General features: G+C 43.8%; 1 protein-coding gene across 5 annotated transcripts in view; it reads right to left on the reverse strand.

Annotated features, from left to right (window-relative positions):
* The window catches only part of STOX2 (storkhead box 2), a 193,281-nt gene that overhangs the window by 144,310 nt on the left and 22,264 nt on the right, over positions 1-26,707 (reverse strand). The window contains exons 1-2 of one of the 5 annotated variants that reach the window (XM_088832613.1): positions 9,534-17,464; positions 285-454 (exon numbers count right to left, since the gene is read on the reverse strand). The exons of 2 other annotated variants lie outside the window; for them this stretch is intronic. The gene's annotated coding sequence lies outside the window, so the exon portion shown is untranslated. 2 more of the 5 variants (XM_055416390.2, XM_088832611.1) reach the window with 2 other exon arrangements.

Consider the following 26,707-nt stretch of genomic DNA (forward strand, 5'->3'; position numbering starts at 1 on the left):
CACAAAAACACGATGTATAAGAACAATCTGAAGTAGAAGAGCAACTTACAAACAATTGTACGTTTACAGAGAAACCGTGGAAGTACGATGGCCTGGTACAATGAAGGTTTATAACAATGGTAGCCCCCACGTGAAACACACAGGTTTTCAGCAGATGAACTATCAGGACATGGTCACCGGAAAAAAAAAATCATCAGGTTTTATGAAGCATTGTGTTTAAACATTGAGACCAATTTCTAACTTTCTTCCATCTAAAAACATACACCAGAGTTCAGCATACTTACTCTCTGGCTGGGTCCCGGCTTTCTGGTTTTGCACAGGGTCTGGAAAACGTACAGATGGTAATAATCTGTGGCTTTCCTTCAAATCCTGACGACTGCTGTTTTTATTCTCCTGATTTCCTTTGGTGCCAAAGATGTCGTTCTGGTCCAGGGTTCCCGCATGTTCAGTGAAACTGCTGTCAACAGTTTATTACATTCAGCATTTCAGGTTTCCTGAGAGCTAACGCCAGCAGTAAAGATAGCCATGCTCTGTCTATTTTTCAATCCTCTTGCTCTTTTTTCTCCCCCTCCATGGAAGGGTGCTGGGCTCGCCTTAAGCGGCACAGAGATCTCAAGCTGTACGTTTCCAGACCGCATTAAAATAAATATGAGTGCAATTCATTTCCAGCTTCAGACATTTCTCTCCTTGCCGGGTCGCTCAGCAGTGTTAATTTTCCCACACTCTCCTAGAATGGCGAAGGCTTGTCTGGACAAGTAAGATAACACTTGGGCAGGAGATTAAAAGCCCACACTGAAGTCATTAAGTACCTACAGGGCTGGGCCCTGAATCCACTCAACCCGGACTCCAAACACCGCCACCTTGACTTGAAAAGCAACAGGAAAAGACTAAGACAATCTCCTTTCAGCATTTCCAGGCCCTTGAACCACCTGTATTTTATATAACAAAACGGCGGCTTCAATATAGAGGCCAGGACAAGGAGGAAATGCCTGACTTTCATTTTGTTTCACCTTGAATTATGTGACCCGGGAACCACCACTGAAATCCAGAACTCCCGTGACCTAAGTCTTACACTGTTTTGCCCCAAACAGTTCTAGTGTGTAACTATTCCTAACATTGACTTCTGCTCTCAACAGCATTCCGGTCTCATCAATATTGGTTACTTTACCTATAGCTTTGACTTCAGTTCTGGAAAGTTCTCTACATTTAGTAGGTGTGTTTGAAAAACTCGTGGACACCTCTCCCCCCAAAATCACAAATGATTTTTCAAATAATTCATTCAAATAATGATTCCACTGTTCTGACTGTTGAGAATGTATACCTTTCTCCTAAGTATAACTCGCACTTAGGTACTCTTACACCAATTTATGAAACCAACAATTTGATGATATTGGTTTTAATTTTTTTTTTCTTTTTCCTTGTTAATATAATATTGAAAAATATTAATCTAATATAATCTTCCTTTTTTTTTTTCTTTTTCCTTGTTAATATAATCTTGAAAAACCCTCTCCAGCTTAATATGGAAGAAAAGAATCCTTTGTGGCTTTAAAGGAACGCTCTTCCGAAGTACAGGGTGTGGTCAGGATGTTGAGGCTGGAATAATTTTGATGTGGTTGTGATAAGACAGCATTTCCCGTCCTCCCATTTGCTGCATGATTAAAAAATGAAGGGGAAAAGTCACAACACATTCTTCTTTGGCCATTTTTTAAAGAACTATCACTAAAGAATCTTGGGAGTGATCCATAAATAACAATTGCCATGAAGGGGAATCATAAAGAATAAACACAAATCCTTGTCTGGGGGATGGGGAAGATGGTATCCTCTGATTTTTTTTTTTTAATCCTTGAAGAATTTAAATAAGCCTTTCAGACATGTGTGCTTAGTCATTCAGTCGTGTCCGACTCTTTGCAACCCCGTGGACTGTAGCCCACCAGGCTCCTCTGTTCATGGGGTTCTTCAGGCAAGAATACTGGAGTGGGTTGCCATGCCCTTCTCCAGGAGACCTTCCCAACCCAGGAATTGAACCCAGGTCTCTCACATTGCAGGCAGATTCTTTACTGTCTGAGCCACCAGGCATAAGAAGATGCAGATATTTGGGAAAACTGGGTATAACTGAAAACATGAAGAAAGAAGAATCAACCGGAAATATGAAGGATCTGAGAAAAGAATTCATGGAGAAATCAAATAAATAGGAAACAAATAACAACCACTGGAAGAAATAACTTCTCCTTATGGCACACAAGCTGAACTCTTCTCCCATGCCCTCTATCTAGTCTCGTTCCATCACTATCTTGATGTGAATGACTCCAGCCTCCATTTCCAGCTGTAGTCTCTCTCCCAAGCTTCACGTATCAATTACTAACACCCCTACCTCAAGGGGATTTAGCATCAGAAATGACTGCTACTTGGACATTTCATATTTTTTTATAAAGCCAGTCACCGAGGATTAAACGCCAAGATGCCTTTCCTCTTGCCAAGCCCCATAAATGCCACCTCCAAAATATTTCTTGTAGCTCTCCTCTACAGAGCTACCTCTTTCCTTCTCCCTCCCCAACGGGGACCACTTGATCCCCGTCTGCAGTAGGCTCAGTCAGATCGTCAGTTCCCACCACCAATCCCACCCTGAGATGGGAGACCCTTCACTTAACACAAGCCAGCTCCACCCTGGGGTCTTCCATCAGGTACCCTGGATGCTAGTCCCTCCCTAAAGCTTTAATCAAAGGGCTCCTGGTTCCCTGATCCCAGCCTGCCTCCAGCCCTCAAATAACAGGGCTTCACCCTTAAGCTTTGTTCCCAAGCTCCTGTCTTGCTAACTGCCCGGTAAATCTGGCTCCTCCTGGAATTTGGGACTCATGCCAGTTTCCCAAGTCGGCTCTTCAAAACCCTTTCCCAATCTCCAGTTCAGTGTTTGGAATCTGACTTGAGACCCAGAGTTAGCTGGTTGTCTAAGAGCCTGCAGATTGCCACACCTGCCAGAAACTGCTTGCCAGCTCTAAGTGGAACGTAAACCCCCACCAGGCAAACACCAGAGCCAGGAAGCAGGCACTCTGAAGGAGCCTATCTGTTCCACCTGGGCGTGACGTGGGCTCCAAGCCCTCGTCCCAGCTTTGGGAACGCCATGGGCTTTGGCTCACTTTGGCCCAAGTAGCCAGTGGGCACCTCTAGTTTTACCCCCATTATATGACTTTTGGACACTCTGTGTTTCTGATCCTCATTTCTAACCCCTTAATTCCCCAATAACAATGACACCTTGTTTCAACTTGGATCTTCCATGCGCCCACCTCCCAACCTTTACCTGCCACCCCTCCTAGTTTCTGTCCATGGCCATCATCCATTGCCTACCTAACAGCTACCTTCCCTCTTTCTTCCTGGCTTATAGAATCTTGATCCTTTGATCTGACTTCCCAGGTGGCACTAACGGTACAATAACCTGCCTGCCAACTCAGGAGACATCAGAGATGTGGGTTTGATCCCTGAGTCGGGAAGATCTCCTGGAGAAGGAAATAGCAACTCACTCTAGTATTCTTGCCTGGAGAATCCCCATGGACAGAGGAGCCTGGTGGGCTACAGTCTATGGGGCTGCAGAGTCAGACACGACTGAAGCAACTTTGCACTTCAACTGCACACCTAGCTGGCTGGGTCAGCTCTCAGCTGCAGCACCCATCCTCACTGTGCCACGTGGGATCCTGTACACAGACACTAGTTGCGGCATGTGGCTTACTTGCTCCGCAGCATGTGGGGTCTCAGTTCCCAGGGTTCGAACCCAGGTCCCCTGCATTGCAAGAAAGATTCTTAACCAGTGGACCACCAGGGAAGTCCTGGATCCTTTGATCTCTTGAGGGACAAGGCCCTTCCTCAGCCCTAAGGAAAGAATCATAACTCGCCGTGGAAATCTGGCCAGTGGCTGAAATGAAATGGCATGGGACCTACTCACAGCTAATGAAACAGAAGTCTTCTGAGGAGAACTTTCAGTCCCTGAAAATAAAAAAAAACAAAAATAGGAAAAGACCTGGTGCCAATCCTGTGTGAAAGCCCAGGAAGAAACCTGGAGCTGCAGCAGCCAGACTGAGATCAAAAGGTAACAAGAGAGGCTACAGGAGCCAATATTCCAGAGACAGTGAAGAGAAAGATCAACAGGGCCTGCCTTCTTGACAGCATCAGTGGGCTACTTCTCTAGCCTTTGTCTGTCTACCCTAGGCTTCTCATTATCTGATACAAAGAAAATCCTATCTGTTTGAGCTAGTATTACTCAAGTTTCTGTTTCAGGCAACCAAACACTGTTCCCCTAAAAGAACAGACACATGAACTGTGTAACTTTCTAGGAAGACTGCGCTGTGTTTGGTGCCTGAGGTTGGGTCGATTAATATCCCCCTCATTTCCTTTTCCCTTTGTCTCAGTCAATCTCTCTCCTCTCCAATTTGCTCTGTACCAAAGGTATTGGCACTCAGCGCACACATGTGTTTTCTTTTATATATACAAGCACATGAGTGACATTTGTGAAAATAGTGGAGGAGGGAATTCCATGGGCCAGTCCCTCTACAAAACAGCTAATAAAAACTGTCAGAATCAACTTTATCTGAAATCTGAAAGTTGGTTAAAGGTTTACAGCAACCAGGTGAACACATAATCAAGAAAAAAAGTGGCTAAATATCAGTATAAGAGATTTGTGGCATTTTTAACTTCTCTGGTCCCATGGTCCCCTACCCAGCTCAATGGTGGTTTTGAAGACGCAACCCACTTTCTTGGGGTGGGTTATGGGCGCTGGAAGAATCAGAGCAGACCTTGTTTTCAAATAATTATAGTTAGGCTTGACCTGTCTCTCTTTGTCTCTCTTTCTCTCTCTTTTTTTTTTTTTGGTTTGAGATGTTTAAGAAAATCTCTGTCATAATTGCTAGCTGATCACTACACTAACCAAAGACATCAACTGCATTATATGACAAAGAATAAAGGCTTCACACAATTGGTTCATAAAAAAGCACTAAACAAAGATCGCAACCACAAGAATCAAGAATAACAAGGCCTAAAAAAATTTTTTAAAAAGAAGAACAAGGCCTGAGAAGGAGGGGGAAACCTGATTTTCAATGCAGCCACAATACAGTATTCAAAACATTCAGTTTTCAACCAAAAAACTTATAAGGCATGTAAAGACACCAGAAAGCATGGCCACATACAGGGGAAAAAGAGAAAATAACAGAAATGGTTCCTGAAGAAGTTCAAATACCAAGCTTTAAATCAATCATTTTAAATAGGCCCGAAAAGCTAAAGGAAACCACATACACAGAACCAAAGGAAACCATGAAAATAACATCTCGCTAAATAGAGACTATCCAAAAACTGTCTGCAAAAGGAAACCAAAAAGAAATTCTGGAGTTGAGAAGTACAGTGATTGAAGTAAGGAGCTCAGCATCAGATTTGAGCAGAGAGAAGAATCAGTGAACTTGAAGATGAATTAATTGAGATTATCTAATCTTCAGTTCAATTCAGTTCAGTCGCTCAGTCGTGTCCGACTCTCCGCGACCCCATGAATCACAGCACACCAGGCCTCCCTGTCCATCACCAACTCCCGGAGTTCACTCAAACTCATGGCCACAGAGTCGGTGATGCCATCCAGCTATCTCATTCTCTGTCATCCCCGTCTCCTCCCGCCCCCAACCTTTCCTAGCATCAGAGTCTTTTCCAGTGAATCAGCTCGTCACATGAGGTGGCCAAAGTATTGCAGTTTCAGCTTTAGCATCAGTCCCTCCAATGAACACCCAGAATTGATCTCCTCTAGAATGGACTGGTTGGATCTCCTTGCAGTCCAAAGCAGAGTAAAAATAGGAATACAGAAAAAAATTGAACATAACCTAAGAGATCTATGGGATACCATCAGGCATGCCAACACAAGCATAATGGACGTTCCAGGAAGAGAGGAGAGAAAAAAGCAGAAAGAATATATGAAGAAATAATGGCCCAAAACACTTAATCTGCATATCTAACAACTTCAACAAACTCCAAGCATGATAAATTCAAAGAGGCCCACATTGAGACACACTGTAATCAAAGTATTAAAAAAGAGAGAGAGAAAATCTCAAAAGTAGCAAGAGGTAAGAGACATGTCACATACAAGGAAGCCACCATAAGTTTAACAGCTGATTTCTTGTTAGAAACCATGGAGGCCAGCAGGCAATGTACGACTTTCTAAGTGCTTTAAAAAAAAAAACTATCAACAGTGGCACTAGTGGTAAAGAATCCGTCTGTGAATGCAGGAGATGTAAGAGACAAGAAGATGGTTTCCATGAGTAAAACTGCTGATTTTACAGTGAAATAAAGCAATCGTTTACCTTGAATTCACTGACCTACTAATGTCAGGCAAGCTGAAGAGGACAATGAGTTCATAGGTGTGATTTCCTAAGAAATCAACTCTTACCTCCCTGAAGACATTTTTTATCTCCAAAATTTTCAACTGGACCATTGGAACTCTCTAAGGCAGTGAAAAAAATTCACCAAAAAAATATTTTTGTTATGATAAGAATCTATTAGACTATTAAGATTCAAAATTGGAACTGGATATAGATGATATTGGGCTTCCCTGGTGGCCCAGTGGTAAGAATCTGCCTGTGGTGCAGGAGATGCAGGTTTGATCCCTGGGTTGGGAAGATCCCCTGGAGAAGGAAATGGCAACCCACTCCAGTATTGTTGCCTGGGGAATCCCATGGACAGAGGAGCCTGGTGGGCTACAGCCCATGGAGTCCCAAGAGTTGGACATGACTTAGCAACTAAACCACCACTACATAAATGAGGTTATACTATGCAAAACTAATTATATATAAAGACATTAACTGAGTAAAAATAAAAATACAGAACTATGGGTCAACTATAATTATAATTATTAGAAAATATATTGACACATGAAGAAAATAATATAAAATAGATGGACTATTTTATATGACATATATTGCATAATATAGTTATAAATATGTTTCTAATTAATGGCTTCCCCGGTGGCTCAGAGGTAAAGAATCTGCCTGCACTGCAGGAGCCATAGGAGACACTGGTTTGATCCCTGGGTTGGGAAGATCCCCTGGAGAAGGACATGCAACCCACTCCAGTACTCTTGCCTGGAGAATCCCCCAGACAGAGGAGCCTGGTGGGCTACAATCCATAGGGTCTGTTTCTAATTAACACTACAGTCAATGTTTTATATAATTAATAGTTATAGTTACATTTTATATAACTAATATATTTTATAATTATACATTAATTATAAAATAATGTAGAATATTTTTTGAAAATTTCTCTCATGTTGTTACCTTTATAAGTGACCAAATCACAAAGGAAATCAAAAAAATCTAGGGGTTTTTCGTTTTCAGGGATTGGGCTTTTTTTTTGCTAAACCCAGAAAAAACTCAACCAAAAAAACCTATTGTAGCCCTCAAGTTAGTGCACTGTCTCTCAATTTTTGATACAAATAAATATATTTGTGCAAAACCTTTAGGAAAATTACTATTCTTCTGCTAAGTTTATAAACAGCTCTTACAGTTTACTGCACTGTTATTCTCTAAATTGTCTCTAAAAGTTAAATCAAAGAAGTGTGAAAATAGCTGACAAACCACGTTCTCTATTTTTTAATTTGGAACAGAAAATTTCCTTAGCACCAAGTTTAGAAACAAAGAATTCTTGGGTTTGAAAATAAAACTCCAAATAAAATGTTGGGTAATTAATCTTTTCTTTTTTAATATTGGTGCTTTTCTATTTAGGGAAAAGATCATAATTAAAAAAAAAAAAACCCTCTCCAAGCAGCATTTACTTCTTATAAATAAGAGAGGAACACATGCGTTAGTTATTTTAACATGTTTACTTTGTTTGATTTTCAGGTAGGCAATCCTGATATAACACCCTCTGTGGACATGAGTTTGAGTGAACTCCAGGAGTTGGTGATGGACAGGGAGGCCTGGCGTGCTGTGATTCATGGGGTCGCGAAGAGTCGGACACGACTGAGCGACTGAACTGAACTGAACCTCTCATTGGAAGGACTAATGTTGAAGCTGAAACTCCAATACTTTGGCCACCTGATGTGAAGAACTGACTCACTGCAAAAGACCCTGATGCTGGAAAAGACTGAAGGCGGAAGGGGATGACAGAGGATGAGATGGTTGGATGGCATCACCGACTCGATGGACATGAGTCTGAGTGAACTCCGGGAGTTGGTGATGGACAGGGAGGCCTGGTGTGCTGCCGTCCATGGGGTCGCAAAGAGTTGGACACGACTGAGCGAGTGAACTGACCCTCTCCTCTTATTTACCTGTCAGCTTCTGTTCCCTCACAATCCTCAAGAAATCGGAAAAAATAAGAAATTTTAGCCACCAGACCACAGCATTATTGCCCCACGATATTTCTTAGTGTCACTTAATGTTTAGTAGTTTCAAATCCATCTTTATTTTAATAGACAAACATAAAAGAAATGGCTAAAGTGCTTACAGATACTTTTTCTTTTCAAAGTCTGAAAGCCACCCAAGACCTTCTTGGTTTATAGAGTGCATATTTTTACATCATTGATATTAATATGCTTTGTCTATTTAACCTGGCTTTGGCTATTGGCTATCGGCTGTCAAATTCTGTTTAGTTTCCAGATGGAATAAGATATTTAAAACTGTTCATAATTCGGAAAAGGATCTGAAATATTACAACAGAGAGAAAGTTCTCTAATGCTATTAAATGGTGGGCATTGATGAAGTATGAATATACTGAGCTAGAATGTATATACTTCTTTCTTAAAATCTTTACCTTCCCCCAATTTTACGTACTTGAAAATCTACTGAGACTTCAGCCAAAGGAACTGCTCACGCTTTCTTCAGTGGTTATTTCATCTTGTCAGTGAGAACGTGGAAAAACACTGAAATTATTATATGTGAATAGAAGCTCCATGAGGGCAAGAGCTTCTGCAGTTCTGTCCACTGAGTGTTCCTCTTCATGACTGTATAGTGCCTGGTACAGCTGACACTCAATGAACGTTTGTCCCACATCTATTGAATTTGTAAAACTAAGTCATAAAAGGATTGAGTTCAGTAGTCGAAGAAATGCGAAAAGAAATATTAACAAGTTTGCTGTCAATGACAACAAAGTTATTTTTCGTGATTACTTTCTAAAGTTCAATAAACTCTGAGACTCTTTTGTACAACCAGTAATGTAATATAATGTGTGCCTGTTCAGTCCTGTCCAACTCCTTGTGACCCCATGGGCTGTAGCCCACCAAGCTCCTCTGTCTGTGGGATTTCCTGGGCAAGAATACCAGAGTGGTTGCCATTTCCCTCTCCAGCGGATCTTCCGGACTCAGGGATCGAACCCACGTCTCCTGTTTCCTCTGCATTGGCAGGCGGGTTCTTCCCCACTGCATACCTGGGAAGCCATAGAACCAGACCGAGCAGCATTTAATCAGTGTGGGACAGCTCAGCCTGCTGACACAGAGGGTCACTGCAAAGCAGGACTGCTTTAGGTAGCAGAATGCATTTAGTAAACTGTCATTTAACCACACTTAATGACAACCTACTCACCTGTGGGAGCGGCTGACTCTCGGAGAGGTGAACAATAGCTCTCTTTGCCTCAGAAGAAACAGACTCAGAACCTTTGAGCCTTTTAACAGCCTCCCTAGTTATAATTAGGCGTTCTCAGAACTCACCCCATCACTGGTGTCATTAGATTCTATAAATATAAGTGCATCTCTTGTGCTTCTTTCTTTTTAATCTCCTCACTCCTTCTTTGCAACTTCTGTTTTAAACAGTCCTAGATTTTCTTGCCTAGAAAATCCCATGGATGGAGGAGCCTGGTAGGCTGAAGTCCGTGGGGTCACTAAGGGTCGGACACGACTGAGCGACTTCACTTTCACTTTCACACATTGGAGAAGGAAACGGCAACCCACTCCAGTGTTCTTGCCTGGAGAATCCCAGGGACAGGGGAGCCTGGTGGGCTTCCGTCTATGGGGTCACACAGAGTCGGACACGACTGAAGTGACTTAGCAGCAGCAGCAGCAAGACATTCAGGGTTCCGAAGTCTTCAAACAGCTCAAGGTGATACCACTGTACCACCTAGCAATACAGATTATCTGCCTGTGACCCCAGTGGATCACAGCTGTAACTCCCCTTCCTTAGGTGGGGTGGTGGGGAGGGGGTTGGACAGAAGGCAGGAACCTGAATATCTCAAGAAAAATATGTGCTGTCTCTTTGTTTGGAGTAAAATTTAAACAAAAGGGCATGAGAATATCTAATGTAATGTTGGGAGACGAATAGCTCTCTTCCCAAAACCCTTTAACCTCTTGCACTGGCCTTTCTGGGCTTCTCAGATGTCACAGTGGTAAAGAATCCTCCTGCCAAGACAGGAGATGCAAGAGAGGCCAGTTCAATCCCTGGGTCAGGAAGGTCCCCTGGAGGAGGAAATGGCAACCCACTCCAGTGTTCTTGCCTGGTGCCTGGCGGGCTACAGTCCATAGGGGTCGCAAAGAGTCTGATACAACTGAGCACATGTTCATAAACACACAGATATTTAAATGCCAGTTTTCAGAAGGCAAATGGAGAAACCCTGATTTAGATAACGGCAGGCACTCAGTGCCCTGGCAGGTTTCCGGCCCACCTGGCTGCTGCGTCTGGGGCCAGCATAGACTCAGCACCTCCTTGGAAGGACAAGTACGGGCTCAGCTGCCCGGGGTCCCCCAAGAAAGGGAAGAGGCCCAGCAGGCGCAGAGGCAATGACCTTTTACTGAGCAGCGACTGCAGGCCAGTTACCGCACTGAGCAATGTCCCAGCTCTGCTCATGGATCCTCAGACTTTTGTCCAACTCTGTCACCCTCATTTCACACATAAGGAAAGAGAAGATGGCAGAGGATAAGCAGCAGCAAGGGACAGGGCTGAGCCTGAAATCCAGGTTTGGGGACCAGGACTGCCCTGAGAGTTTCTCCTTAAAAAACTTGAAGCAATTCTTGGGGACCCATGTCAACTGCTTTCAGGGACAGAACGTCTAGGAGAACGAAAGCATGCATACAGCTCCACTGCCCAGCTCATGAAAATCAAGGAGCCTGGCATGTCCCTCTGTCTTTCCCCATAATGACGCAAGCTGCGGGAGTCAGCAGCCAGTCCCGAGGTTCAGCCAGCCTCTCTTCCAAGCCTTGGTGAGATAAACACACTCAACCTGAAGGAAGCAGCTCTACAAATGCGATTCCCCAGCTCCGAACACTGTAAGAAGTTCCAGCCTAATAAAATCAGTTTATCACCTAAACAGAAAGATTTCCTTCAGATAGGATCCCTGAGAGAACTAGATTCTTATCCTGAATACTTGCTACCGTTAGAAAATGACATATTCATGTCTTGCTTCTTTAAAAATTGTTTTTCTATCAGCAATGATTTTTGTGGTTTTTTTTCCTCTCCTACACAAGTTTCTGCTTCAACCATTTCAACAGAAAAATTTAAATTTTAAAATGCTTTATTTTGGACAAATCTGGCCAGTGCAATAAAGAATCAATGTTAATTTCCTAAGCAATATACACTTATCCCTAATGTCCTAGGGAATTTAGCCTTAAATGACTACAACAGAATGATGACTTTATCCTAGCAGGAAAAAGGCTTAACCATCACCCCCAACCCCCACAAAATTTCTCCAACACTTAATTTGAGACACGAAATAGCAAGACAATCAGAGATGACAGAGCTGGCGGGACACGCGAAGCTGAAACAGGAAACCCTGTTATCCAGCTTCCAAGATAAAGTTAAGACAAGCGCTTTTCAACCACCCAGGAGGCTGTAGGAAGTAGCAGGATCTGACAATTACACAGGACATGAGTTTCAATCTCAGCTCTGTCACTAACTTGTGATGTGATCTTGGGCAAGTCTGTCCAAATCCCCACACTTCTGCGCTTCATCTTGACAGCCAGCGGGGTCACAGCTTAAAGACACTGGCCAACCGACGTGACAGGGCCACTGTGAATAGTAAATAACAGGGCAATTATAACACACACACACACACGTGCACTACACAACCGCACCATTAATCTAGCACTGTGCCTAGGATGGCTGGGTACGAGGAATATATGACAAGCCATAAGACGCAAAACTCTGCATGGGTATTTACTGGAAGAAGAGGTAAATTTCAGCCTCCGTGTCAACCAATTAAGCTCTTTTCCTGTCTCTGGGTCGTCTTCTATTTTTTAAGATTTTTTTTTTTTTTGGATGTGGACCATTTTTAAAGTCTTCTTTGAATTTGTTACAATAGTCCTCCTGTTTTATGTTTTGGCTTTTTGGCCACAGAGTAGGTGGGGTCTCAGCTCCCCGACCAGGGATCACACTCACACCTCCTGCATTTAGGAGGCGAAGTCTTAACCACTGGACCACCAGGAAGTCCCTGCGTCTTCTTATTTCCGTCCCCTTCCCCCTGAAGAAGCTGAAGAGAGTCATGGATTGAATGTTTGTGTCCCCACCCCAAACTGTACATGCTGACGCCCTGACCCCCAGTGTGAAGGCGTCACTGCACTGAGCACAGCTGCTGGAGAGACCTTCTGCACTCACTAGGACTTGGCAGCTTGTGAGACACACAGCTGACATATAGTAGTAGCTTCAGAAAGAGAAAAGAGATCATCAGAGAAGCTGATACAAACTACAGATGCCTCAATCTGAACTTCAGTTAAACACATACAATATTTTTTTACTCTCCTTTATTTTTTGTCTTTTTTGAAACTTCTGATTTTGTATTGGCGTATAGCCGACTAACAATGCTGTGATAGTTTCAGATGCACAGCAAAGTGATCCAGCCACACATACACATGTATCCATTCTCCCCCAAACTCCCCTGCCATCCAGGCGCCGTATAGCATTGAGCAGAGTTCCTGTGATGTACAGTAGGTCCTTGCTGGTTATCCATTTTGAATATCGCAGTGTGTACATGTCCATCCCAAACTCCCTATCCCTTCCCCCTGCAATCATGTTTGTTCTCTAGTCTGTGAGTCTCTGTTTTGTCAGTCCATTTGTATCATTTCTTTTTCTTCTTTCTTTCTTCTTTCAGTCGCTCAGTCGTGTCCGACTCTTTGCGACCCCATGAATCACAGCACGCCAGGACTCCCTGTCCATCACCAACTCCCGGAGTTCACTCAAACTCATGTCCACAGAGTCGGTGATGCCATCCAGCCATCTCATTGTCGGTCGTCCCCTTCTCCTCCCGCCCCCAACCCTTCCCAGCATCAGAGTCTTTTCCAGTGAGTTTAGATTCCACAAATAAGGGATGGCAAACGCTATTTCTCCTTCTCTGACTTACCTCCCTCAGTATGACACTTTCTAGGTCCCTCCACATTGCTGCAAATGGCATTATTTCATTCTTTTCAATGGCTGAGTACTATTCCACTGCATAAATGTACCACAACTCCTTTAGCCATTCCTCTGTCAATGGACATTTAGGTGGCTTCCACGTCTTGTCTACTGTAAACAGTGCTGCAGTGAACATCAGAGTGCATGCATCCTTTAGGATCATGTTTTTCTCTGGATATATGGTCAGGAACAGGATTGCAGGGTCATACAGTAGCTCTATTTTTAGTTTTTTAAGGAACCTCTGTACCATTCTCCGTAGTGGCTGTACGAATTTGTATTCCCACCAACAGTGTGGGAGGGTTCCCTTCGCCTCACACCCTCTCCAGCATTTATTGTTTTACACATATGCAATTTTTTAAAAAGCAATCCCTACAGACTGACCAAAGTAGGAATCAACATACTAGGACCCACACACCAAATCCAGCTTGCGGTTCTCTGGCCCATGAGAGAACTGCTTGTCCATTTTCAAATGGTTGGGAAAAAGACAGTACTTCTTCACATGTGAAAATTACGCAAAACTCAAATGTGAGAGCCTGTAGAGAGAGTTTTAATGAGACCCAGCCATGCTCATCCATGTACATATGTCTGGGCTGCTTTTGTGTGACAAACACAGAGCTGGGTCACTGTGACAGAGGCCACATGGCCCATAATGCTGAAAATATTTACTATCTTGCCCTTTATAGAAAAAGTTTGCCAATCCCTGATCTAAAGTTCAGTTCCCATGCAGATAGACCAAAGCATCTACACACAGACATGGCTGAGCAAGTATAAAAAATGAGTGGAAAATACACTCACTTTGTGCCTCGATACAAAAGCAGTTTCATCTTCATCAGACTCCACACCGAGTTTTGAGGGTTCCAGGGGTTGGGGCGAAGCCCCTCTGGGGAGACCTGGGCAAGGCTCTGAGCAGCTGGTCCCTCTACCTTAAAAAAGCCATTCAGCCTTCATCCTTATATATTGGGATGCCATGTGTGATTTTATTTGAAAAACAAGGGTTTCCTTTTCAAAAACAATAAAGAAGTTTGAAATGCACCGTGACTGATTTTATCGTGGAGAGATGATTGCAAACTCGAGCACGTTTCAAAGGCAGTGGATGAAATGGGACCATTATGCATGGACAAACCACACAAACCAGAGCTAACACCCAATCGGCTCGATTTGCTAAGAACAGAACGCAGGCAGCCAACATGGTATGTTCTGAGAAGACAGAATCTTTGTCATAAGGCACTTTCCTCCACTCCAGCTTAACCCCTTCTGCACACAGCCCTGGAGCATCATTTGTATTCAATATACAAAATCACAAAGCAATTTGACTCACAGGCTTGTACAAGGCCCACACAACTCATTTACCCGGTGGCAACCCAATCAGAACCTTTAAAGAAACTACAAACAGGGTTCTAGAGTACACATAATTTATTTGTATAAGTAATGAGTCATTAGCAGGTACTTCTGCTAAGTCGTTTCAGTCGTGTCTGACTCTGTGCGACCCCACAGATGGCAGCCCACCAGGCTCCGCCGCCCCTGGGATTCTCCAGGCAAGAACAATAGAGTGGGTTGCCATTTCCTTCTCCAATGCATGAAAGTGAAAAGTGAAAGTGAAGTCTCTCAGCCGTGTCTGACTCGTAGCGACCCCAGGGACTGCAGTCCACCAGGATCCTCCGTCCACGGGATTTTCCAGGCAAGAGTACTGGAGTGGGTTGCCATTCAGTAGGCATTAATAATTAAAGGAAAACTGATAGAAACAGACCGTAAGGCTCTAAGTTTCCCTGTTTGCTTTGTTAGTAAAGCCACAGTCTTCTATATGTCATTCAGAGCACCTGAAAAGTCAGTTTAGTCGTGTAGTATGGAACTAGTAAACTGACACATGCTAGGTTCCAACTAGAAAAGCAGCTTTGGTTTATATTTATTAAGACTCAGCCTTGCAGAATGCGTGGGGCACTCAATACTTCTTAAAGTCTCAAATCAAGAAAAACGAGAAGAACAACTAGAGAAATAATGGCAACCCACTCCAGTGTTCTTGCCTGGAGAATCCCAGGGACGGGGGGGCCTGGGGGCTGCCATCTATGGGGTCACACAGAGTCGGACACGACTGAAGTGACTTAGCAGCAGCAGAGAAATGAGGAATCACCTGTGTGTTATATTTTTAATAAATATGAGTTGCAGTGAACATAAAAAGATCAAATGACTTCATCATCCACCAAATGTTTTTACAAGGACTAAGTGAGGAAATTAATTACGCAAGCCACATGTCAGCCACAACAGAGTACTTGCTGAAAGCCAGGCCAGGACTCCTCATCCCGAAGTCAAAGCTTTTTCCAAGTGACTCTCTGGAATTGCATGCATCCATGAGAAAACATAACTCCCAATATAAGTACTTCTCTTACCCACGATTTTTCAATATCTTGATTCAGGCAAGGTCAATTCTGTATTTGGCTTTCACAGTTCATCCAAAAACAAATCCTTAATGAGTTGCTTATTTTTCCTACCCCCGTTTTCTAAACTTCTCTCCTATTCTAAAAAGCTGTCCTGTATTTCGCATTGCATGGGTGTCTGGCCATTAGGCTGCATACCTCAAATTTATGCTGTATGTCAATTATATCTCAATTAACTGGAAAAAAAAAGTGTATTTTAAGTTGTTCTAAGTATTCTAAAATAGTGAGTGAGATGACTTCCAAACGAACCTCACTTTAAGAAGCAGTGTGGGTAGCAAGAGACAGGACAGCAGCCACCCGCGATGGAAGATTCTGATTATTTAATAACAGTACGATGGAAATGCTTTCCCTCAGACCTGCAGTCTGCAGTGTCTCTGAGAACATGCTGTAACCACACGCCTGAGCACTTCTGTAGCCAGATAAATGGATTAAGACCAAACCACAGGCATGGAAAGGGATGCTGGCAAGTTTGAAATTATGCAAACGGGACAAGCACCATGGTATCAGAATGCCCATTGAAACTGTCACTTGTGTCATAATCATTTTTAAAGGATTTCAAAGATGCTAAGTTGAGTGTGTGTGTGTGTACATTCACTTGTGTCCGGCTCTTTGTGACCCCATGGACTGCAGCTCACCAGGCTCCTCTGTCCATGAGATTCTCCAGACAAGAATTTTGGAGTGGGTTGCCATTCCCTTCTCCCAGGGATCTTCCCGACCCAGGGATCGAACCTGCATCTCTTGTGCCTCCTGCACTGGCGGGCGGGTTCTTTTACCAGCTGAGCCACCAGGGAAGCAATTGTGGCAACTGTGGCAATGGAGAAGGCAATGGCACCCCACTCCAGTACTCTTGCCTGGAAAATCCCATGGACGGAGTAGCCTGGAAGGCTGCAGTCCTTGGGGTCGCTGAGGGTTGGACATGACTGATTTCACTTTCACTTTTCACTTTCACACATTGGAGAAGGAAATGGCAACCCACTCCAGTGTTCTTGCCTGGAGAATCCCAGGGACGGGGGAGCCTGGTGGACTGCCGTCTATGGGGTCACACAAAGTCGTACACGACTGAAGTGACTTAGCAGCAGTGGCAATGCTATGCAGTCAAATATAGCAAATAAACATACATACATATACACCCCGCTAGAAACAGGCCATAAGAAAGTGTCACCTCAGTGGATTTGCAGTGGTGAAACTGTTATCAGACTGACTTTGCTTTTCTTCGCTTGCCCCCTGGTGGGGAGACTAAACATAATCCACCAGATGAAAAGGAGACAACCCAAGAGCCAAAAGACTTTTCATCCCTCAGACAACAAGTATGGCTGTACGAGGACAAAGAACAGACACCGGAAACAAACACAGAACGTTCCAAACAGTCAAGGAATCGTTATTCTCAGTCACTCATCCATCCACCAAAACATCAGCCTTTTACGCCTGCTGCCTACCTCTAATCGGAGAAGGCAACGGCAAGCCACTCCAGTACTCTTGCCTAGAAAATCTCATGGATGGAGGAGCCTGGTGGGCTGCAGTCCATGGGGTTGCTAGGAGTCAGACACAACTGAGCGACTTCACTTACACTTTTCAGTTTCACACACTGGAGAAGGAAATGGCATCCCACTCCAGTGTTCTTGCCTGGAGAATCCCAGGGACGGGGGAGCCTGGTGGGCTGCTGTCTATGGGGTCGCACAGAGTCGGATACGACTGAAGTGACTTAGCAGCAGCAGCAGCAGCAGCCTACCTCTAATAAGGTATTCGAACAGTCCCATCAAGGTGCAAAAGACGCCATAACAAGTGAAGCCATGACTTGCATCCTTTCCCTGATCAACCCCTAACACCCACCCCACACACATACACACACACCCCCACACACACACATACATACACACACACACAACCCACATACACATACAGCCACCCACCCACACACTCACACACACACAGCAAAAAGAAAGAAGTTCTGCAGGCTGAGCCTTCATGTGTCACCAGCCTTCTGTGTCCCTTAAAGGGAATATTTTACAAAAAAAGAAAACAAAACCCTTAGAGTATTCACCAAAGCTAACTATGGACCCAGGACCAGATAATGTAGGTATTTTGAAAGTGAATTACTTTGTAATGTGTGTGCGCTTAGTAACTCAGTTGTGTCCAACTCTCTGGGACCCCATGGACTGTAGCCCGCTAGGCTCCTCTGTCCAAGGGGATTCTCTGCACAAGAATGCTGGAGTGGGTTGCCATGCCCTCCTCCAGGGCATCTTCCCAACCCGGGGATCAAACCTGGGTCTCTCACACTGCAGGTGGATTCTTTACCATCCGAGCCACCAGGGATGCTGTGTGACATTTCATCACATGCAACTTATAAGAACCAACCAAAATAACTCGTAAGTTCAACTTATTTCCATCAAAGTATGGCTGGTGATTAACTATTAACTTATATTAATTGTCAGGCAATTAATACAAATTACGAGAATGCCCTAAAATGGAAAGAATATGAAATGTAAAGTTCAAAAGACCACAGTCTAACTCTAGTCTCTGTCTTTAATTCACTCTGTCATCTTGCAGCGCAGACTTCCGGGCAGTGGAAATAACTTTCTCAACTGTAAAATGAGGGACTAAGGCGGAGAAGTCCCCTCGGGTCTCTGAAGTGTGGATGTTATCAGTTCTAGAAGGAAACAGATGAGGCACGTCTTCCATTTCCCTTGGTCAGAGTGCCCTCTAGTGGCGAACAGGAAAATCGGATAATTTGTAAACTATTTTTGCATACATACAGGAGATGGTTGGAGGGCATCACCAACTCAACCGACATGAGTAAACCCCAGGAGATGGTGAAGGACAGGGAAGCCTGGTGTGCTGCAGTCCACGGGATCACAAAGAATCAGACACCACTGAGCAACAAGGAGACTGTTAAACTTGGTGGTACCATGCCATCCTGAGTAGGCCATCGCACCCAGATACTTGGTCAAGCACCAGTCTAGAGGCTGTGACAGTATTTTTTAGATGTGATATTTTTTAGATGTGATTAACACTTTGCCCAAAGACTCTGAGTAAAGCAGATGAACCTCCATAACGTGGGTGGGCCCCATCCAGGCCCTAGAAGCCTCAAGAGAAAAAGACTGAGGCTCCCCGAAAGAGAAGGAACTCTGCTTCCAGACTGGCTTTGGAGTCAAGACGGCAACACCTGCTCTTCTCTGGCTCTCCAGCCTGTCAGCCCACCCTGCAAAATCCCAAAGAAATGGTTCCTCTCCTGTAAAGCAAAGAACACTATCACAGCCATTCTACAGATGTGAACACTGAGACATGAGGTCACATGTGGCTTGTCCCAGGACACCCAGCTGGGACATTCATGGCTGGATCTTGTGACAGCAGCATACTCTCATGTCACTCCTTCTAACTGCTTTAGCTAAACTGCTGTCCGCCTGGGATGAAAAAAAAAAAAATTCAAGGTTACCTCATGCTTAGAATATTTTCATTGGGGAGGACTGGGGCAGAGTAGTAAAAAACAAATAAACAAACAAGCAAAAAACCAGGCAAAACAAAGACTCAGAGTGGGGACAGAGCACTTGGGGCCAAAGAGACAGAAAGTGACAAAGAACGGGATTAAAAAAATTGGTTCAAAGTTTTGTTTCTTTAAGGGCCTTCCCTGGTGGTCTGCTGGTTAAGACTCAGCGCATTTCTAGTGCAGAGGGCACAGGTTTGATCCCTGGTCAGGGAATTAAGATCCTGCATGCCAAGCAACAGGGCCAAAAATAAATAAAACCTATCATATAGATGGCTTTGAATAGTATGGCCATTAAAAAAAAAAAATAGTTTTGGTTCTTATGCAACACAGTCGAGTTTTTATGTGATGGGTCAGTTAACTCTTCACCACAAAATTCCAACATCGAACAAATTATCTCCAGCCCATTCTTTTCCCCATAATTGAAGTCTGAGAATCACCAAACATTTACCCCTTTCTCAGTTTTCCATCAGGGTCATCAAAAAGTAATTTTCATGATGACACAATTATTGGCGCTTTCAGGGACGGTCTAAGCCCCTGTTTCCTGACAGGGGCTCAATCTGGCAGCATCAGGAGGAAGAACATCCAAGTTCAAGGCAGAACCAGGGGCAGAAATGAGGACAAAGAGCCAAGCTCCTTTCCTGTCCAAACTTCCCTCGTGCGTGCACAGTTTTCTGTGCGAGTGTTTTCAAAGGCCGACCCTTTCACCGTCTGCATCCTGCCTCTCGTGGCCTCTCCCCACCTCTGCCTGCTAGCAGCAAACGGCTTCCTCGGAAACCCGCCACCCCTCGCTGCCCACCCCCCCAGCACACAGAATCCCACAGCCTCCAGCGACCGCAGGCTGCTCATGCCTGAAGTTCAGCCTAGTTCTGCGGCATTTCCACCGAGAGGGGCTGACCCAGAATCCCACAGCCCTCCTCAGGCCTGTCTGCTGCTGCTTAGTCGCTTCAGTTGTGTCCAACTCTGTGCGACCCCAGGGACTGTGGCCCGCCAGGCTCCTCGGTCCAAGGGGATTCTCTGGGCAAGAATACTGAAGTGGGGTGCCATGCCCTCCTCCAGGGGATCTTCCCAACCCGGGGATCAAACCCGAGTCCCCTGCATTGCAGGCAGATTCTTTACCACTGAGCCACCCAGGAAGGCCTATCCAGGACTGATCTAAACCTCAGAGGGTACTTCTGAACTGAGAACAATTTTACCACACTATGTAATTACAGGCAGCTCACCAAAAGATTTTATTTTCAGAAATGCAGGCCTACCTGTCAGAACCACCTTTTGAACGTTTTATGAACACGGAGCGCTCTCATTCAATAGTCCTCTACCAGCGTGACTCTCCCAGATGTGTTGATGGTGGATCAGGTGACAAGGAAACCGTAACAAATTTCCTATTCTTGGAAGAGGATCCTTAATCACTGCCCTTCAGGTGTGAGCGAAGCACACGACTCATTTCTTGTCCATGAGCCGCTGGCCTAGGATGAAAAGATATGTTTTTCCACCCCAGCTAACTAGAGCCACCACACAGGCCCTGTGCTCCCTTACGTGCCAAGTCACTTTAGTTGTGTTCAACTCTTTGTGATCCCATGGACGGTGGCCCACCAGGCTCCTCTGTCTGCTATTTCCTCCTCCAGGGGATCTTCCCGACCCAGGAATCGAACCTGAGTCTCCTGCGCCTCCTGCATTGCAGGCAGATTCTTCACCATCTGAGCCACCAGGGAAAGCCAGAGGGCCCTATATCACCCTCAAATACTTCATCAAACCTCCACGTGAGGAATGACAGCCAGGCCAGACCAGCCCAGCGCTCACTGAGACAGCAAGGTCAAAGGTAAGGTCAGTCCCAAGGTCAGGGTTCAAAGACAGACTTGACCCAATCCCAACACTTAGACCTTCACTCAACGTGTTTTATTCTGTTTTTTTTTTCCCCGCCAAAGGAAGATGGATTCAATCACAGCTTCATTTCACCGCCCTATGTAATACAGAAAGCCATACCATGACCTATAACATAATCTCTCAGTGCATCTGAAAAGCACTCTAGCTACTTCAGAATTTAATAAGTCACTTCTGCTTGCATTTGGCCAATGGGCGGGAAATTTTTTAATTATAGTCAGAAATCAAGTTACATCTGGCCCAATTTTCTACTACTTCGTGCAAAGAAAACAAGTTGGCAGAAAAGCAAATCAGAAGGCACTCAGCGATCCTGACACATCTTTGATCAGGGGCAGAAGTGAGATTAGTCCTTGTCACACAGACACTGGAAATAGCACACCTCCACGAGGCCATGTGCCCAGAGCTGGGTAAAAATCCATGGATAGCCAGAGACAGTCACAACCAGCCTCCCTCCAGCAACCATGGGAAACGTGGTCCCCAGAACCAGCAACACCCACATCACTCACTGCGGCAGAAACAGGTGAAGAGGGATGATGATGCCCACCTTCAGGATTAACGAAGAAAATGTCTGTAAAAACACCTTGCATTTGTGCCTGACACATAGCAGGTGTTCAATAATTGTTCCCTTTTCTTCGTGTCTCTTTGGGAGTATAAATTCCTTGACCCAGAAAAGAGAATTACTCATTTTCATTTCCAACAGGAAACAGATCGGTTTATGAAGTACAATAAATGCTTTTGGCTGCAAGTAACAGAAACCCCCAAGTCGAGCTGGCTTAAAATTGCAGAGGGGATCGTGGCTCACATGACTGCAAGCCCAGAGAAAGGGCTGGACTCAGGAGGGGCGGTGGCTCAGATAAGGTGACCAGGGACCAATTTCCAAATGAAATTCAGAAGGTGTTGTGCTCCTGATCCCAGGGACCTACAGTTTAAAAAACACACACATGAGGAACAATTAATAAATCTTCCTGCTTACAGAACTTTTCAAGATATTTATAATTTTCTAGATCTATAAATACTGATGAGTTCTTAAGGTTGGAAAGAGCTACAATAAAGAGAAAAATAAGCAATAAAATGACAATGGACTGAGAGTTTTAATAGGAAAAAGAAACAGGCTTTTTCCATGCTTTCTCTTTTTTCTCTCTGCCACTTCTACAACTCAATCCCAAAGCAGTCAGAGAATATGGAATATAGAGATTAAAATTTTTAACATTTAAAAAATAACTTACAGATCCGGAGTGAAGTTCAAGTCACAGCAGATTACGAGAGGGTGTGGAGAGAAGGGAACCCTCCCGCACTGGTGGTGGGAATGTAAATCGGTGCAGCCACTATGGAGTACAGACAGTATGGAGGGTCCTTCAAAGGCTAAAAATAGAACTACCATATGACCCAGCAACCCCACTCCTGGGCATATATCCAGAAAGATGACATTTTTAATTTAAAAAGATACAGCTACCCCAATGTTCAGGCAAAACTATTTACAATAACCAAGCCATGAAAACAACCCAAGTAGACAATTGACAATTGGTTTAAGAAGATGTAGTTTGGAGGTGTGAAATGTTATTCAGCCAGATAAACGAATGAGATCTTGCCATTTGCGCAACACAGATGGACCTAGAGATGATCACACTAAATAAGTCAGGTAAAGAAAGGCAAATATTGCATGGTATCCCTCATACGTGGAATCTACAATATAATACACAGGAATCTATATATAAAACTGAAACAGATATAGGAAAGAAATATGGTTTCCAAAAGGAGAAGGGGGGATAAAGTGGGAGTATCAGATTAGCATATACAAACTACTATACATAAAATAGATAAGCAACAATGATGTACTATATAACACAGGGCTGTTCAATATCTTATAATAACCTATAATGGAAAATAATCTGATAAAAACATGTATATATAACTGAATCAAGCTAACACAAATTATAAATCAACTATACTTAAATGTTTTAAAAGTACATTGGATTAACTGTCTCACCAAAAATCCAGTAGTTTCATGATTCAGTTTTATAAATAACTTTTAATGAGTATGAAAAACGATTCAGACATGAATTCAAATAGAATTTCTTTAGCCAAAGAAAAATGTGATAGTTTTGATAGCTTTAAAAAAAAAAAAAACTGAAAACCATCCACCTCTTTGGATAGGAAAAGAGTAAAAGTTTATTCCTAAAATCTCTTGTTTCTTAATAGAAGTTGGCAAACTATTTGTGGAGGAAATTAGTCAACTTTATAAGTGCTACTGAATAAAACAGCTGAAATAAGCAAATTGCTATTCTAATCTCCCAGTTGGCACCCAAATCAAACTGTTTTCTTTCTTATGCCTGTTCCAACTTAAATCTACTTGATGAAACTCACATGTTTGCAGCAGCAAGTTTCAGTGGTAGGTTTTTATAGCATACATATGATTCTCAGCCTAGTTTTAAAGCCCGATTCCATCAAACTCAAGTAAATCACTTTTGAAGTTAGAAAAGCCCTCAAAACAAAGGGACGAATAATCTCAAAGCAAACAGAAATATTTCACAGAATTTAATTTTTCCCGTTCTCTGAATGCTTTTTCTCATTTGACAAGACATTTTCCCCTCCATTAGAGCCAGATAGAACAATAAAAGCACATACCTAAAAACTTGACTCTGTCACCACTAGGATTATGCCACTGAAATGCGTGGATTTACCCTCCCCCCGCCACACACACACATTTATTTACTTTACTCAAAGACACAATCATCATCAAGCTCACCCCTAAATTTCTATGAAGATTTTTGTCAAGGAAAACAAAGCCAGCATCATGACTTCTAAGTTGCCACTGAAAAAAGAATCAAGTGGAAAGTCAGAGAAGAATGGAATGCAGACAATATGCATGTTGGACTGAATATTATTTTAAGCTCTAACTACAAACCACAAGCCAGAGCCATCACATTTTTCCCAGGCTTGTTTCACTCTTCCACCTTCCCTTTCTCTATCAAGCCTTCTCTACCTGCATCGCTCACTCCAAGCTTGTAACCTTAGAGGCAAAACAAGCCAATGCCCTCTGCCATTTCTGCATCCTATCAGTCACCACGGCCAGTTGACAGCTCCTAGAAAATACCTTTCATCACCCTCACGTTGTGCTTTGCAAAACACAGACATGTGATACATATCTGCTGAATTAAACTCAGTAAGTAAACATCTTCAGGTATTCTGCTTTAAAAATCATCATGAAAAATGGGCTATTTTTTGTTTGGATCCTGATGTGAACCAATGAATTGTAAAAAAAAAAAAAAGCTAATTCAATCATCAAAGAAATTTAAACACAAAACTGAAGAGATTAAGGAAAAACTGATAACATTTTTAAGTGTGATAAAAGCATTGTGATTACACTAAAAAATCCATCATTTACAAGGAGATCCAACCAGTTCATTCTAAAGGAGATCAATCCTGGGTGTTGATTGGAGGGACTGATCAGTTCAGTTCAGTCGCTCAGTCGTGTCCGACTCTCCGCGACCCCATGAATCACAGCACGCCAGGCCTCCCTGTCCATCACCAACTCCCCGAGTACACACAAGCTCATGTCCACAGAGTCGGTGATGCCATCCAGCCATCTCATTCTCCGTCGTCCCCTTCTCTCCCGCCCCCAACCTTTCCCAGCATCAGAGTCTTTTCCAGTGAGTCAACTCGTCGCATGAGGTGGCCAAAGTATTGCAGTTTCAGCTTTAGCATCAGTCCCTCCAATGAACATCCAGGACTGATCTCCTTTAGAATGGACTGGTTGGATCTCCTTGCAGTATAAGGGACTCTCAAGAGTCTTCTCCAACACCACAGTTCAAAAGCATCAATTCTTCGGCGCTCAGCTTTCTTCACAGTCCAACTCTCACATCCATACATGACCACGGGAAAAACCATTGCCTTGACTAGATGGACCTTGGTTGGCAAAGTAATGTGTCTGCTTTTTAATGTACTATCAAGGTTGGTCATAACTTTCCTTCCAAGGAGCAAGAGTCTTTTAATTTCATGGCTGCAATCAGCATCTGCAGTGATTTTGGAGCCCAAAAAAATAAAGTCTGACACTGTTTCCACTGTTTTTCCATCTATTTCCCATGAAGTGATGGGACCAGATGCCATGATCTTTGTTTTCTGAATGTTGAGCTTCAAGCCAACCTTGTCACTCTCCTCTTTCACTTTCATCAAGAGGCTTTTGAGTTCCTCTTCACTTTCTGCCATAAGGGTAGTGTCATCTGCATATCTGAGGTTATTGATATTTCTCCCGGCAATCGTGATTCCAGCTTGTGCTTCTTCCAGCCCAGCATTCCTCATGATGTACTCTGCATATAAGTTAAATAAGCAAGGTGACAATATACAACCTTGACGTACACCTTTTCCTATTTGGAACCAGTCTGTTGTTCCATGTCCAGTTCTAACTGTTGCTTCCTGACCTGCATACAGGTTTCTCAAGAGGCAGGTCAGGTGGTCTGGGATTCCCATCTCTTTCAGAATGTTCCACAGTTTATTGTGATCGACACAGTCAAAGGCTTTGGCATAGTCAATGAAGCAGAAATAGATGTTTTTCTGGAACTCTCTTGCTTTCTCCATGATCCAGCGGATGTTGGCAATTAGATCTCTGGTGCCTCTGCCTTTTCTAAAACCTGCTTGATACTGAAGCTGAAACTCCAATACTTTGGCCACCTCATGCGAAGAGTTGACTCACTGGAAAAGACTCTGATGCTGGAAGGGATTGGGGGCGGGAGGAGAAGGGGACGACAGAGAGTGAGATGACTGGATGGCATCACTGACTTGATGGACATGAGTTTGAGTGAACTCCGGGAGTTGGTGATGGACAGGGAGGCCTGGCGTGCTGTGATTCATGGGGTCGCAAAGAGTAGGACACGACTGAGCGACTGAACTGAACTGAACTGAACCTAAGTATTATAAGTACATAAGGCTTCCCTTGTGGTTCAGTTGGTAAACAATCTGCTTGTAATACAGGAGACCAGGTTCTATCCCTGGGTCAGGAAGATTCCCTGGAGAAGGAAATGGCAATCCACTCCAGTACTCTTGCCTGGAAAACCTCATGGACACAGGTGCCTGGTGGGCTGCAGTCCATGGGGTCACAAAGAGTCGGGCACAACTGAGTGCCTAACACTTACTAACTTACTTATATATGTATTTACAGGGAGGGTATACGTCCAGGATTTGTCTCAAAATAATACAAAGTGGAGACAGAGGAGGGGGTGGGGATCCAGATAAAGGACATTATGATGATCACTGAAGTGGCCTAAATAGGAACTCATTGTATGTGTCCCTCTATTTCTGTATATGGTCAACATATCTCACATACGTAAAACGGGCTTTTTTCTAACTTCAGTGCTATGAGAGTACAGAGGTGGCAGCCAGGCTTTCCAAGTTCAAATTCAAAGCCTGGGCAGCTGGGTGACGTCGGGCAGGTCCCGCAACCTCTCTGTGCCCCGCTTTGCTCATACAGCACCTACCTCAAAGCTTTGCTGAGCAGATGCAATGAGTAACGCTCGATGTAACGTCTGGTATGGCACACATACTTTACACATTTGCCATTACCGCTACCCCACTGTCACTGCTGTGACTGCTTTCTG

The sequence above is a fragment of the Moschus berezovskii genome, chromosome 26 (genome assembly GCF_049115385.1).
Source record: "Moschus berezovskii isolate FMDL1 chromosome 26, NW_MosBer_1.0, whole genome shotgun sequence".
NCBI classification, from domain to species: domain Eukaryota; kingdom Metazoa; phylum Chordata; class Mammalia; order Artiodactyla; family Moschidae; genus Moschus; species Moschus berezovskii.